Source organism: Diabrotica undecimpunctata, chromosome 1, assembly GCF_040954645.1.
Source record: "Diabrotica undecimpunctata isolate CICGRU chromosome 1, icDiaUnde3, whole genome shotgun sequence".
In the NCBI taxonomy this organism is placed as follows: Eukaryota; Metazoa; Arthropoda; class Insecta; order Coleoptera; family Chrysomelidae; genus Diabrotica; species Diabrotica undecimpunctata.
The window spans coordinates 122,822,193-122,838,469 of record NC_092803.1 but is presented as its reverse complement, the minus strand read 5'-3'; the positions used below and the strand labels follow the sequence as shown (position 1 = coordinate 122,838,469).

The following is a 16,277-nucleotide window of genomic DNA, read 5'->3' as shown; positions in this document are numbered from 1 at the left end:
TGCCATCCGGCTAAATCCACAAAAAAATGGATGGGAGAACATGACATTAAAGTTTTGTCATATCCTTCTAGCAGCCTAGATCTTAATTCAATAGAGACACTTTGGCACACAATGAAACAACGCCTAAGAAATAACCCCCACGTACTTTGTCACAACTATGTGCTAAATTGCAAGAAATATGGGATAGTTTCACCCCTGAATTCTTTGAAGGCCGAGTTGATACAATGCCTAATAGAGTTCAGGTTGTTATTCAAGCTAAGCGCGACGTTACGCTTTATCAATTTTTATTTTAATTTGTTAAACACCTCTTGTTCAAATATTTTTTAGTTGTCAGTATTTTTTGATTATTAAATAATTAATTAAATAGTAATCAACATAAAATATATAATTAAACTGTACAAATAATTTCATACATTATAAAAAATGTTGTTAATTTCATATTTACAATAAAAAAAAAATTAAATAAAAGAATTTCGGTAAATTGGTATTTTATTCGCAAAATAACTGCTTGTTTCAACATATAGTTGTTGGGCTGGTATATTCATATAAGACCATGCAGGTCTATGCACCTACATAGCGCCATGGTAGGCGCATGGTAGGAGCCATGTAGGTGCATAGACCTGTATCATATCAATTTTTATTTTTGATATTTTCAGCTGTAGATTCATTATTTTCTCTGATAAAGGAGTAAAGCCTATAACTGATTCATTTGTACTTCTATCTACTAAGATCCAGGTTAGTAGATTGACGACCTTTTTTTTATGTTCCAATTTGTATATATCTATCGGAGATTCTTATCACTCTCTGACTATTGAAAGTCTGTGAGGTATTGAGGGTCTTACTGTTTGGTGCATCCATCATGATGAGTTTACTAGAAAGAGTTAATGGAATAATTTATCCTTGTCTTTGTTTTCATGTATCCTTGAGGGTCTTACTTTTTGGTGTATTTGTCATGATAAGTTTACTAGAAAAAGTTAATGGAATAATTTATCGTCGTTTCTTCATGGCAAATGCAAATGACTTTGTGTTGTTACCACTCCGCTGTTTGTTTTTTGATTTACAACTAATTTCATTAATACCTACATAATTATTTATAATTAGACTGTTTATGAGAGTTTGAATAAATTTTTTCCTCTTGACTAATTTCTGTAATAGTCCCAGCAAATGTTTACTTGTAATATCAAAATAGGTAATCAACATACGAAAATACTCATTCCGGATCCTTGCCAAAAGAAAGTAAGCTTCCAAAAAACAGAAAATCTGCCTTGAATGGCATCGACAAGTAACGTTTACAGGGGGTACAACACGGCGCCCCCATCACATCGTGACGTAGGCATCTCTCGGTATAGCCTTGGCGGCCAGAGACGCCTTACGACGCTATCAACGCACTCTGGGAACGCAGTCAGTGCCGAACATCGTCAGTCGCAGATTTCGACTCACTAACGCTCTACTTAGGTTAGTACCTAACTCTTTTTTTTACAAAAAAGTGATTTTATAGTGTAGTTTTTAAGTTTTTACCATAATTTTCGTAAGTATATGTGATAAGAAAATAGTGAGGATTAATTATTTCGAAGAGGAAATCTTTTTTTAACCGTTACGACGCTTTATGTAACCACTGACTTTGAGAGTTGTCTATTTATATAACAAAGCTTGAAGTGTGTTTCTCCAGATACGGTTTGGCAGATCGGATTTGCTTTGGATTCTGGGCAAAATACGTAAATTTTATAATACAAAAATGTGTTCATTCAGTGCTAGATAAAATTTTGTAACAGGAAAGTAGTTCCTTTTTTGTGGTCCAGCTACTTTTACTATACTGCAAAAAAACCCACCAACTTCATTACCGATTAATATATATATATATATATATATATATATATATATATATATATATATATATATATATATATATATATATATATATATATATATATATATATATATATATATATATATATATGTACTACGGTATTGGATTTGTGATGCTTTTTGCCACAGTTGTAGGTTCCATAATGTTCTGCTTTCTGACCTACTGACCATTATTTTGTATTTATATTAAATATCCATTTTTTTGGTCAATACTAGTTTCGAACCCCGTTTTGCGACTCATATTGGATATATTTGTTGAAATTTATCGAAATTTTTCTATTCTACGTGTAATCACAATATAACACATAATATAAGTATAATTTTTTTTAAATTTATTTCGATTGTAATATTCTTATTTATATTATATATAGTTGCTTTATGCTCCTATTTTAATGAACTACACTACTCTAACTTTTCCATTTTTACAAAATTTATCCATCCGAAGATTAGAGCAGCCAAAACTGTAACAAGTACAATAACTGGTGGCGGATTCGGATTCAATCCAAAAAATTATGTGGGGACAATTATAAAATAGGAAGTATTTATTTTCTATTCCATAAAAACCAGAAAAGCACATTTACTCGTAAACTAAGAGCTGGAGCTAGAACACTACTTTTAATTAATTTTTTTTTTTATTTCTATCTTGCAAATGGTTTCAGAAAAACAAAGTATAGGCATACGGTGTAGATTTAAAACAAAGTATTTATCCTAATTAGCTGACTAATGATGAGTTCTTCAATCGTCCATTAATATATTTTTTATCCATAAATTGTCTATTTTTCCATCAGATAATATTCTCAGAATTTTAGTTTACTATTGAAGCTTGAAGCAAAGTTACGGTTTTTTTTCGAACAAATAAGATTCATTTCTTGGAAACATAAGAAGGATGCTGCATATGAAACTCCCACTACTGTAAAAAGATGGTAAGGGGGGCAAATTTGGCTTTTTTCCAATCTAAATTTGAAATTTTTAAAATTTTCGCCTCTTTTCAACATTCCAAAAAAATTTGTGCTTACTTCGTTACGATTTCTATATTGCTTAAGTTAATTTTTTTGAACCTTTAAAGTATCCTCATATATTTCATATAATTTTATTTCTTTATACTAGGTATTTCTTTATACTTATACTAAGTTAAAGTATGATTTAGTAGTGGTTGAATACTCAACAAGGTTTTTGAAACCAATATTAAAAATATTTATTTTTCTTAAAAATTTTGTTTTTATATTTTCTTTAGATTTTCAATTTTCTCATTTTTATATATTTTTGTCACTAGCAATATTTAAATTATAAAAATCGCCAATATCGATGTTCGGAAATCAGAAATTTTCAGCATTAAAACTAAAAACAGTTGATCAATAGATTTCATTCCTTGGTTAAAGTTTTATTTAAGTTGTAGAATTTGCTCTATGAAAATTTGCTTGCAGCTTCTAAACTTGTTTCCATTAAACAACGGTGGTATTTAAAATCTTCTTCTTAATCTGTCTTATTAAGTCCACTTGACGATAGCGATTAACATGCCAAGACTCTCTCTGTCTTGAGAGCAATTGTCCTACTCTCCGTATCTCGGTCTATTTTCTAATATTCTTAAACTATGAGGCTTGTTTTCTACCCATTCTCCTGCGTTTTTCGATTTTACGCATTATAACCAGTCAAAGAATACTATACTATTTCCCGGCATTACATGCTTAACAGTTAGCGGCCACAGAATGGTGAAAGCGTCTTTAGAAATAGACCTTGGGTTAGAGAGATATCGCATGATCAAAAGGAAATCGACACATACCTGAACAGAGCATAATACTTCAACATCAACAGCATTCTCGAAAGCAATAAGAATACAGACATAAATATCAACACCGTGAATGACATTATAAAAGAAGCTATAGAAGAAAGCCAGAAGATACACTGCCAAAAGAAATCATATAACGAAAGAATAAGTCCCCAAACACAAGCATTAATGGAAGAGAGGAGAAAAATGCAAAGTAATAGAAGCAAAGACTATCATGGACTTAGAGAGATAAGTAAAATAATACAAAAATCTATTAAGTCGGACAACCGAAAGCATAAAAGTGAACAAATGCAACAAACGATTTAAAATAAGTCCTAAAATTAAAGGATAAAGATGGAAATATTATCACCAGTAGAGATGAATTACCAAGGGTAGTAAAATATTTCCATACAGAATTATGCAGAAGTTAAGAAAACCATGATGAGCAAGTAACAGAAAATGAAAAGAAATAAAGTGCCGAGCAAAGATAATACCGTTATAGAAGGCGTAAAGGTTGGAGGAGATATACTTTTAGAGAATATAAAGAAATTGTTCGACTTATGTCTGCACCAAAGTGAAACACCACAAGATGGCACAGTGAACTTACCATTTTATTACACAAAAAGAGCGATCCAACAGACCTCAAGAATTACCGACCCATAAGCCCATTAAACCTCTACAAGTGATTCACAAGAATAATAACAAATAGCTTGGAAACAAAATTAGATTTTTACCAACCTAGGTTTTAGGAAAAACTTTGGCACCAACACAACCACCTCCACATTGCTCCTAGCTTTCGTAGACTTTCGGCATACGTTAAGATAGAAATTAACAGCGTAATGAGAGGGTTAGAGGAAAGCTGCATAAATTATCGGTACACTAAACTTATCGCGAATTTATACAATAATACAACCATGGACCATGGCCGTAAGACTATACAAAGATACAAAATGTATAAAACTTAAAAGAGGAATCAGGCAAGGAGACACGTTATATTTCAAACTCTTTACGGAAGTTCTAGAACATTCTTTCAAAAAATTGGAGTTGGAAGGTAAAGGAATTAATGTCGACGGCGAAATGCTCTCCCACCTACGATTGGCGGACAAAATTGTTCTGATAACAGCTAACTTAAAGATATTGGAACTATGCTTACTGAGTTAGATGCCGCTTGTAATGAAGTTAGTTTGAACATAAATTTTTGAAAGACATAATACATGACGAATCTGGTACCAAGCGAAATTAGTTCATAAATATAAATACTTAGGTCATGAAATCCAAATTTCTAGGGACAACCAAACTGCTTAACTGCAAAGAAGAATCACTTTAGCATGGGACACATATGGAGCTCTATCAGATATCTTTAAGAGCAAGACGCCAAATTATTTTAAAAGGAAAACGTTCGAATAATGTTGGCTTCCAGTCATGACGTCCAGTACGGCGACTAAACATTTTCCTTAACCCAGGCTACAGCTACCAAACTCAGAGAGGCCAAAGACGAATGGAACGCTTGCTACTTGGACTGACTTTCAGAGACAGAGTTAGAAGCGAAGAAATAAGAAGGACAGGCTTCACAGATGTCATAGAGCGTACAGCATGGCTGAAGTGGAACTGGGTGGGTCATGTGGCTAGAATAAATGAGGGGCAAAAAAAATTACATTATGGCGAGCTGAAAGAAATTAGGGGAGGCCTATGTATAACTTTGGACGCAGATAGCTGGATGATGATGGTAAGTTAAAGATATGCTATTTTTCTAGATTTGGCGCTATCAATGAACTGACGAGTAGCCTCTGCTCTATTGAGAACTGCTTCGTTTGTCTTCTTCGCTGTTCCCAATATTTCTTACTAAGTTCCTGTTTCCATAATAGTATTGGCTATTGATAGTTTTACCTTTTTCAAGATTCAAGTCAATTAAAATTATGCCTTTACAATTCCAAAATACATTGGACATAACCTTTCCGACACATTGAGCCACTCTTGTCCGCTTTAAAGTACTTTTGACGCATTCACTCCACTACCCTGCATTTATTCTGTTCTCTGGTATGTAATAGTTGATCCAAGTTTGATCAAAGGTTACCAATCGACGCCAAAAGTCTTCTTGCGCTTCATAATGTCCAAACATTACTGAGAAGTGGTCACACGATCATGTTTTTGGTGACACGATCATGTTTGATCAATGCGGCACTTATCGACCGGAAATTTTTTTCATATTCAAAACTTTGTTTAAAATATGACTAGTGCGCTCTTCTAATTTTTGTGGGCTCTGCCAATTTACTTTTAATTCTCTGTGAATTCATCGCATAGTAATCCAGTACGTGGTTACGATTAGTTCCATAATATTCTCAATTAATGATGTTTAATAAGAGATAGAAAATCGTTTTTCTCCAGATATGCGTCATTTTTCTAGTTTAATTATAGACATATAATACAAGATATACTGATCATTGTAATATCAGCCCGTTCTCCCAGTGCGACAGAGAAAACTGACGCAAAGCAGTACATGCATCTCTTTTTAATTTTCCAGTTTTATCGACCACGTAACCTAACCGACAAATGGCAAGGTCACGTGGTCGATAAACCCGGCCCATTAGACAGAGATGCAGGGGCTAGTTTGCCTCAGTTCTCTCTGTCGCACCAAGGGAGTGCGACTATATTGCAGCAGTCAGTTTATTTTGTATTATTTGTCTATGCCAGATACTAGTAATTTTCAAACAAGAAACCTGAGTGAAAACGATTGTACATATAATAAATGAAATCAAAACATAGGAGTAAATTAAATATATAAGAAATGAGGAAAATTATATTTGCTATAACGTACGATGAAGGATGTAAACCCTAACAGCCGGTTTGACATAATACGAGTCATAACAAATCGAAGAATAGAGTAAAAATATAATGTATACAAAATTTTAAAGTAAAATTCAATTGATTGCTAAATAAGAGGAAAACTCATACGAAAACAAAGACGAAAGTATCATAATTATGCTGAAAATTTAAGTGCAAGATGGAGACAAAAAAAGAGATGTCTTTGCTTTATTTTGACGTTTCGATTTCCATCTCCTTCCATCTAATAAACGCCATTTCCAAAAAATTATAAAAGTAAGTATGATTTATTAGGCCTTCTACTTTCTAGACTGACTGATTCTGTAGTTGCTCTCGAGTTGCTTATACAATTTTCTAGGTTATTAGGCCAGCAATGACAAAAGTAATTACTTTTAATAAAAAGTTTAAAACCTTCAGGATGATTTAGCAAAAATTACTCAAAAAATATAGGTTTATAATTATTACAGTTAAAGAACATTTAATGATAACATTGCTTTTATGATTTTCTATCAACAGTAAACTATTATCTCAAAATCCATAATTTTGATTCAGTAGTTGCTAAAACCTGTTGAGTCTTCTTCTTTTTTTTTTGTGCCTATTCGTTTCGAATATTAGTGATCACTCTGGCTATAATAATTTTATTGGCTGGCTTTAAATAGATTAGTTGTTGTTATAGAGAACCAATTCCTCAGGTTTTTTTTAACCATGATAAACGTTTACCCATTCCTCGCTTTCCGAATAGTTTACCTTGGAGGATTGCTAGTAATCTATATTTTCGTCTTCTTAAGGTGCCTTCTCCATTACTGAAGGTTGGCTATAACTACAGCAAGTTGCTCTCTATCTTGAGCTGTTCTTAGTATCGAATGTGTGTCCATGCCTGTCCAGTCTCTTACATTCTTCAACCAGGAGCATTTTCTTCTTCCTGGACCTTTTCTTCCTTCCACTTTCCCTTTCATTATAAGTCGTAGGAAGTTGTATTTTTCTCCTCTGTAAATATGTCCTAGATAACTCGTTTTTCTGTTTTTTACAGTATTTAGGAGTTCTCTCTCAGTACCCATTCTTCTTAGTACCTCGTTGTTGGTCACGTGCTCTGTCCAAGAGATCTTCAGCATCCTTCGAAAAACCCACATCTCCAAGGCTTCTATACGCCTCATACTTCCGAGAGTCCATGTTTCCACTCCGTGTAGCATATATCAATCTATCTTTAGTACTAATATATTAGGATTATTGAGTAGTTTTCGTCTACGAAAACGAAACGCCAAATAACAATTATTATAAAATGTAATTTTCATTACAGTAAATTGTAATTTAATCCCATATAAACATATCGAATATTTATGAATGATATGTTTTTTATGTAAACCAACTGAATCTAATCGCCTTTGACACAGATATAACTTTATTTCAATAATCTAGTAATAATAATAAAATAAACAAATATTCGATAACCTGGTCCATAAGTGTAATTTATAATGGATAAATTGTATAAAAAGGAGTCTGAGAGTAAATGATATAACTTTTTACACTTTTTTTTAAAGTTTATTAATTAAGATCTGAAATTATTTGAGGAAACAATAATAATGTAATATTAGACAATAATATATTAACCTAACCAAATTCTCATCCCTATCATTAAAAAAAATTATATAGGCCAGAACTGCAGTTTTGTTAGTTTTGAGATACCTAACCTGGAACATACTTAAACCGCACTTCCTTGTGTCACTTTCTTTTTCTAAAATAGTTTCTAAATTAAACCCAACGATGTCATAAATAGAAAACATTACGCTTTGGACATGTGTTTACCGTGTGAGATACGTATAGTAAAAACAAATACACGAGAGAACAATGATCGCAATGTCAGGCACCAAGCAGTCTATTTTTTTTAATTCAATTAAAATTGGTTAATCAATTCGCAATAATTAACTGTTAGAGTTACATTTAAGCAAAATATTAAAAACTATTTTTTGGTCCATAATACATATTTTTTTTATTACTTGGTATGTTCATATATATATATATATATATATATATATATATATATCCTTAATGTTCTTTATATGCATTTATACCTGTTCATCCATCGGGTTATGCATCGGTTGTCTTGTGAGTGTCTTCCGGTTGAGCGCCTACCAACTGGCAATTATTGATAGCTATTTATTGACCCTATTTTCAGTCATTAGGTTTATGTACTGGTCTCATTTAAATCTTGTTCTTGGTCCACCTATTTTTTCCTTCGCTTTGCATAAGTGGCTTAAATTTTCATTTCGTAGTGTCTCTTAAGTTTTTTGACAGTTTGAAAAGTAATATTTATAATGCTAGTAATACTATGGTATAATGATTCTTAAGATTCTTTGTAATGTAATAATTATATTATGATACAAATTGAGTTAAAATGTGACTTTAGGTTAAGACAACTTTTAAAATATCTTTGTCACTAAGAATTTTTAAGTACGCTTCTAGAAAAAAGAGAATGTCTGCTTAAGTTAATGTAATGCTTGTCCACGTAAGTATTGTACTAAAAAATTCTTCGATTTCATATATTTTAAAGGTTTTTTATTTTTCTTCTAACCACAAGGTGAGGTTTTCAAGAATTTATACCAAATCCTGCCCTTTCAACAAACTCCAATAAGAAATCAAATGTTCTAGATAAAAGTCAGCTTGGATATGGAAAGTTTAACAATTCTTTCTGGCTACATGGATTAGATCAAGAAAATATACAGATTTCAATTTAAGTGTCGGATAAACCTATAATTAGTTTCCTAATCTTTTGGATGTTCAGCTTATTGCCTCCGATAAGTTTTTCTTTTTAGCACGAATTTGCTCACATGCTCCGATTCATTAGTATTCCCAAGCTTTTTCAATTCTACCTCAGACTCCTTATCGACCCGGAGACTCAAATTTTGCCCTCTAACGGTGTCCCAAAATACCATCCATGTGTCGACTTCCTTCCATCCATAGGAACCACTTCTATCTTCAATTCCAGTAGAGCAGTAGTCAACCACAATCTTTTGGTTGTTTCTCTGCTCTTTTTTGTAATTTTCTCTTTACTGGTACTTCTTGCAAATGCAGTCCGCAGTCCAATGTTAAAACGAAATATCAAGTTTGCTTCATAACTGCATCAAACCATGTATAGAGACAAGCGAAAACATCATTTAAAGTGACTTTCACTAGGATCTAGGATATATTTCATTTAGGATGTGTCGCAGCATCTAACTACAACGTTTTGATAAGTACAGCACAATTTTACTTGATATTAATATGGTACATAGATGTGTCAAGTACAATAATAGGTTTTTATCCATGATGTACCTTAAATTTTTTGAGATTTCTAATAAACAAAAATAAATCGAAACAATTAATAAATACATATGTTTGTGATCGATAATAAAATTAAATAAAGCTACATACAGAAAAGTAAAAAATATTTGTAGTCTCAACAAATAAAACTCTCAAGCAGCACATTCTTTTGATTATATTATATACAAATGATAAACATGGACGTTCAGAAAAACTACCATGGAAAAACATAGAAAGCGATGGGAAAGGGAACCAACATTGATTATATTGCTAGATTTTCTCTCCCAGTTCTCTCGATTCACACCTAATATTATATGGAAGTATTTTCCTCAATGGTCTTGTAATCGTTTGAAATCGTCATTCCAATGCATTTAAGTTCTTCCTCCTGGTCTATTGGTTACATAAGTTCTCCAGTTCCTTATTTTCTTATTTAATTTATTTGCCATTATCGAGATATTCACTTTGTCCAGGTCATTTCCATTTTAACTTATTTGCCTATTCAGCAGTGTCTTTACTCTTCTGTCCTATTTCGAATTACTTCCTTAATTTTGTGATTTTTAAGTGAGATACAAATAATCTGTGGCTCTCTGAGTCTTTATTATCTTCTCTATGCTATAATTGAATTTTGGTTTTAGTGGTATAATTTTATCCTTTAATAAGTATGAAAGCCTTCCAAAGGCCGTTCATTATTACACGAATCCTTATTTCGGCAGTAAGTTCATTTTATGGTTAGTTAGACATTAGTTTTTTGCTAAAGTTTTTTTCAGTCTCTTTTTTAGAGAATCTGAAGGTAGCACATAGATCATCGCCTCCAGGCTTTTGCAGGTTTGGGCTTAATCCAGATTCCCTTATTTTCTCAGTCCAGTTACTTAAAAATGTCTTCCAGTTTAGCTGTAAATAGTTTTGGTGATACTGTATCTTCTTATGTTACTCCTCATCATCAAAATTGATCATAAGAGAAAATTTAAAAATAACACTAACCAAATAATACAACTAATATATTAAATTCTCCGACTGTATTATTACATAAGATTTTTATAGATTTGAGATTAGGTTAGGTTTAATATGAGTGGGTACTTAACCACTCTTCCACTTGCTTAAGAGGTCTATTGCGGCTCATTCCTAGGTTAAAATTGTTAAATTCCAGCATTTTTAACAAAGTTTATTGTGGTCTTTACCATAGATAATGCTCAAATATATTGAGCCTTATCGTACACCAAACCCTGGGCAGTTACACAGAAAGTGTTCCTCGTTTTGTCTTCAGCGTAGAAAATCTGCAATCCACACTTCCTGCCAGTCCGATTGCGTTCATACGCTCCTTGAAGCGACAGTGTCCTCTTAGGAGATCTACGATAATTCACAGATATTCCCATAAACAATAAATGATTCCCGTAATAAATGTCGTCGTTCCTGGCAAAGACAACAGTAAGCCACTTTTTAAAATTATACTTAGGTTACACTGCATCTGGTGCCACTTCCAACTCTGGATGATTTTTTATTATTTCTCCAGATTTGATACCTGAATCCTTTCGCCCTGCTTCCTGGCATCTCATTCGTCTTTTGCAAGCTCCTACCTTCCCTTTCTTCTTCATCTATATATGCAATAAAGGGAGGTCAAGCATGGCCTCAATGGAAGCGGTTGGTGTAGTAGACATCGTTCCTGTTATGATTCAGTATGCTTGTCATTGAGCTTATTCAGCTTATTTCTGGTGGTCTTTTGTTGACAGTTAGACCACCATACTTATGCTCCAGACTAATAATAGGTCTAAGTCTACAGTCATATATAGCCAGTACATTTATTTTGGTTCCCTTTCCCAGGATTTTCCACATATCCTTCGACATGTCCAAAGGGATATTCTTTCCAGGTGGGCGTTCCATATAAGTTGCCTATCTAGTATTATTCCTAGATATTTGACCTCATTCGCCTCTATGACAGTTTCTACATAACGAGCGGGTATCTAGATGTTAACTAGGTTTCCTCTCCTTGTGAAACTGCTAGCTACTACAGTTTAACTAAAATTGATAGAGAGTTTATTCCTATCGCACCACCTAATAAGGATATTTATTGTTATTTGGAGTGGGCTGAAAAGGACATTGTCGTATTTTCCTCTTATCATACTAACTAAATTATCCGCATAGGCCTGCACTTCCACCCCCTGTACGTCAAGGAGATAAATTAAGTCAACCATCAATAGTTACCACAGGAGGGGAGAAAGCACTGCACCCTGTGGACAACTTTTGGCTGTTTTGGTCACAAACTCCCCTCATTGCAATTTGTTAGAATCAACCTATTTTCCAGCATTACTTTGATCCAGTTGCATACGGTAGTGGATATTCCTTACTGCTGCTACATCCTAAAGAGAATTTGGTAGCGAATTATTAAATGAGACTTCTCTTGTATTTTAATTATTGTTTAATGATTTTTAATGCAAGCAGGTTCTCGCTTTCTTTTTATTTTCTATATCTGACTTTCTTGACTAAGTTTAATAGGTTAACATGTTAATTTCCCCAAAAAAGACAAAATGCATGGTTACAACAGCAAATTTACTAAGATGTAAATTGGAGCTGGAAGGTCGGATAATAGAACAAGTGATGGAGTTTAAATATCTAGGCATCACATTATCTAGCTACGGAAAGCTTGAAACTGAAGTGGAAGATCAAGTGAATAGAGCGAACAGAGCCGCAGACTACTTGAATGAAACAATATGGAGAAATAAAAATATCGGGAAAGAAATGAAAGGCAGAATTTACAAAACAGTCATCAGACCAATAATGACATACGCGGCAGAGAAACAAGACCTGAAAGACCAAGAGATGAAAACACTTACAAAAATTGATGGTAAGACACTATGGGACAGAGCTAGAAGTACAGATATATTACGTAGATGCAAGGTGGAGAACATCAAGAACTGGGTAAGAAATAGAAGAGTAGAATGGAATCATATAAGCTGAATGACAACACATAGAGTAGTAAAGACAGCAAGAGACGGTTCCCCAATACGAAGACGATCAGTAGAAGACCACGAAAACGATGGAACGACAACTTACTGGACGCACATTGATAAACAGACAGAGTCATATCTATATAAAAAAAAAGAATAAGAAGTTTAATAGATGTTTATTTATAATTACCTTGCGTCTGATGTATATTTTTGTAAAGCCTATACACTTAGTTCTGTTTGGAGATATTTTCGTATTGAATTTCCCTGAGGTTTGATAAAATTCGACTGACTTTTTAAATATAATTTGGTCGTTTGGTGTTATAAAATTTTCCACGCTATCATCTGAAACATCTTTTGTGTATACTATACATTTATCTTTGTGGCTTTTGAATAGGTTTAAGCGTCTGTGGAGGAGACTCTTTCCTGTCTTGATTCAACAGGTAGGTAAACCTTCTCCTCAAAGCGACGTTCTTTCTCTCTCCCTGGACGTTCTTGACAAGCGCAACGAACAATAAAAAAGAAATGACCTAAAAATTCTTTTGACTATGTTACTAAAGTAAAGAAGCACTGAATTGCAAAACTCGCATAAAAGCAAAATGATTAAAATAAATAGGTCATTATAATGAGAACGTCAACACCAGAAATAATTTAAAATTACAAAGTGGACCTCAATGACACATCAGAAGAAATCCGAGAGAGTGATATGGACAGACAACGCAAAACGAAACGCAAAACTAATAAGAACATCGGATTTGAGAATAAAATGAAAAGATAAAAAAATGTAGTTACTAAAGATATAGGTACTTAGTGATGTTAATCATTTGACATTATAAATATCAGCAGGTGTTTCAAATATCAAGGTGACGTTTAAAATAATTTATATACACAAACAACGTATATTTAGGTATTTAGGATGCAGTCATTATACATCTATTTGAATTACAACAAAATAATTTGAATTTTTTTAAATGCACCGCTTTTTGCTTTAAATAATTAAGAAATATCTTACAAGTTGTAATTTATTCGAGACAAGACGAGCCGAATAGCAAAAGTGTGGAGGCCGTTGGATCTAATTTTGGGAGGTCTATTTTTGAATCGTTTTCGGAGTTTGGTTTGGCATACCATGCCCTACATTGGTTAACGTTATAGCGAATATAATATCCACGCTCCGTCAAAATTAGTTTCCACGCAAGATTCGCAAAACATATTATTTTAACAAGCTACAGAGTACGCAAAAAAATCAGAAGTTCGTACCAATATTTCGCGTAAACTGAATGTCATTAAACGTTACGTTGCAAGAGGGATATGAATTTTGCTCAAGAGTAAAATAACTTTATTTTTGAGAATTTATATTTCGAAAACAGTTATTAAAAAGGTTTTTCACAACTAAAAACCATATTTAAATATGTAATTACATCAATTTATACTGAAAAACATACTTTTTCAGCCATAACTTGAGACCGACTTTACCGATTTCATTCATCTTTCTTTTTAAATTTTCTATTTTGAAAAAGGTTCTTACAGAAAGAAAATTTAAGAAAATTGCACAACACATTGAAAAAATACGGAAAATTCAACAATTGTTTACATTTCGCGCATTTAACAATTTCGCGTTTGACACGATGTAAATGTCGTCTAACAACTATGTTAATCTAATTTATTGAGCAGTGATGTTCTTTAATCTTTTTAAATTCCACCAATTAGACATAGCAACTTAAGTTAATGCTACAAGTCAAACAAAATATACGACCAAGTCAAACTGACGAGCAACGCGAAGTGCAAAATGAAGTTAAACAGAATGACAGTTCTTCTTCTTACGGCGCCTATTCGTTTCGGATGTTGGCGATCAGCATAGCTATCCTAACTTTACTTGCAGCTATTCAGAATAGTCCGGTTGTAGACGTATTGAACCACTTCCTTAGGTTTTGAAGCCAAGATATTCTTCTTCTCCCTGGTTCTCTCTTTCCAAATACCTTGCCGTGAAGAATAATTTGCAATAAGCCATATTTGTGTTCATTTCTCATAACATGGCAAATATATTCTAATTTGCGCTCTTTGATTGTGTTAGTGAACTCGCATTCCTTACCCATTCTACGTAGGACCTCAATATTACTCATACGATCCACCCATGAAATTCGTAAGATGCGATTGTAACACCACATTATGAAGGCCTCGAATTTCCTAAAGAAGCTTAAGAGAGCGTTTATGCCTCTACACCGTATAATAATGTAGAAAATACAAAGTATCTGATACTAGAGATTTTGGTACTAACTGGTAAATCGTGACTTCTGAAAAGAGAGTTCATCTTTACGAACGCTGATCTGATGACCACAGTTAAATTATTATATTTAGTTTAAAGCCTCTTTGGTATAGTGGACAGGATTCATCCTTGAAATTGGGGGAAAATAAAATTATTTTCTAAAGTTAATATAAATGATGCTATTGACACATATTTGAATATCCATATTAACATTAACATGTACATTGTTTACTTTTCTGTTTACAAATTTTTTTTGGACCATCATCTCATTCCTTTACTAGTAATCACTATCTGTTGCACTCAATATTTTTACTATTTTTGTTTATACACCTTAACATATGTAACGAAAGATTTTGGGAAAAATTCATTGTCTGATAATTAGTCCTAAATAACTTCGCATCTAGTCGCCATTGGAAACAAATTTTGGATAATTGTCAAACTTCAATATGTCATATTATATTTGTGAAATATTAAGAAATTAATAGTATACAAACTGGATATCCGAAAATCTGTGTAAAATTCAGGTAAACGGTTGCCAAAACGTAAAATTGTAATTTTATTTAGAGGTCAAAAGCTTCCAAAAAGCGAATGATCTAAAGCATTTAGTAATGCCCAGTCACATAGGTTGGTGGAAACCGCAAAACACCAATTAGGAAAATCGACTCGAAAATTAAGTCGTAGATTCCATGTAAATCACATGACTGTTAGTCGAGAACTAAGAAGAAAAGGACTTAAGTATTAAAAACGAAAAAAATCCCCAAAATATACTGCAGACCACTTGTGCAGAATCATATTGTCGTGCTTAAGAAGACACTATTTTACAGCCAACAAAGTTTTGATCATGAATGGTGAAAAATACTTCACGTTATCTCATTCGAAAATTAAATGCAATGACTGGTGTACCATACCAGCTACGTCCAGATTTAAAAAAAACATTATTTCGAAGGCAGAAATCCGAGGTCTAATATAAGAAAGGAGTTAATTAGGGCAGTTGTCTTTCCCCATTTTTTTTTTAGTTTATCTCTGCAATACTTAAAAATAGTAAACAAAAAATGCAAGCAATAGAAATATGTATAGAAAACATTCCTTGTATACAATCTTTTTTTTTATCAGTAAAAGACTGATAACTGACGTTTATAAACATAGAAGGTAATTTCACAAAATGGATAATAGAAATAATTATAAATATACCTAATATATAACATTAGGGGACAGTACGTAAGAACGGACTTCAAAACGATCCAACTAGATCCAGACATAGAAATAAAAAGCAGAATAGTGAACTAAGTTTATTAATCTGATTTATTAACTTTATTTATTATAAAAT

General features: G+C 32.8%; 1 protein-coding gene across 3 annotated transcripts in view; it reads left to right on the top strand.

The window, feature by feature from the left end:
• The first annotated feature begins 1,296 nt into the window (after positions 1-1,296).
• Positions 1,297-16,277, top strand: part of Mf (myofilin) — an 80,362-nt gene continuing 65,381 nt past the window's right edge. For 2 of the 3 annotated variants that reach the window (XM_072519374.1, XM_072519365.1), the window contains exon 1: positions 1,297-1,455. The gene's annotated coding sequence lies outside the window, so the exon portion shown is untranslated. Of the gene's footprint in view, positions 1,456-1,506; positions 1,529-16,277 lie in introns of those variants that run through there. The other variant, XM_072519372.1, reaches the window with a different exon arrangement.